Below are 730 nucleotides of genomic sequence, written 5' to 3'. Positions count from 1 at the left end.
GCTCCCGTTAGCAGCACCGATGGTTGAAAATGCCACAAAAAGTGGAACGACCCAAGACGCTGGATAGAGAACACGGTCACCAAACGTCTGTGAGAGAAGCGAGATGAGTCCTGAGGGTCTTCTCGGCCTCCTAGAGCGGCTGGCCCCCAAAAGCTATTCTGGCCTCCCAGGGGACCCAGGGACCCACCTCGCCTCGGGGCACAGCCTCTGACTTCTCCACTGCAGAGGAGAGAGGAGAACGCCACTCACCTACCTCCATATATTGTGATGGCAAGAGAAATCTCTTATGCACTACTCCCTGGCATAAATCAATCAATCAATCAATCTATCAGTCAATCAATCAGACAGAGTTTCGCTCTTGTTGCTCAGGCTGGAGTGCAATGGTGCGGTCTCAGCTCACTGCAACCTCTGCCTCCTGGGGTCAAGCAATTCTCATGCCTCCGCCTCCCAAGTAACTGGGATTACAGGCACGTGCCACCACACCGACCTAATTTTTATATTTTTAGTAGAGACGGGATTTCACCATGTTGGCCAGGCTGGTCTTGAACTCCTGACCTTGTGATCCGCCCACCTCGGCCTTCCAAAGTGCTGGGATTACAAGCATGAGCCAACATGCCCGGCCAAATCTTTATTTTTTAATTTGATTTTTTTGGAGACAGGATCTTGCTCTGTTGCCCAGGCTGGAGTGCAGTGGCGTGATCATGTCTCACTGTAGCCTCAGCCTCCTGGG

General features: G+C 52.2%; 1 protein-coding gene across 1 annotated transcript in view; it reads right to left on the bottom strand.

Moving 5' to 3' along the window:
- SLC7A9 (solute carrier family 7 (amino acid transporter light chain, bo,+ system), member 9) overlaps positions 1-730 on the bottom strand; it is a 56,038-nt gene that overhangs the window by 41,726 nt on the left and 13,582 nt on the right. The gene's annotated exons all lie outside the window — the stretch shown is intronic.

Source organism: Mandrillus leucophaeus, unplaced genomic scaffold (genome assembly GCF_000951045.1).
Source record: "Mandrillus leucophaeus isolate KB7577 unplaced genomic scaffold, Mleu.le_1.0 Scaffold48, whole genome shotgun sequence".
Lineage (NCBI taxonomy): Eukaryota > Metazoa > Chordata > Mammalia > Primates > Cercopithecidae > Mandrillus > Mandrillus leucophaeus.
The sequence above is the reverse complement of the archived record's forward strand: the minus strand, read 5'-3'. Positions and strand labels throughout refer to the sequence as shown.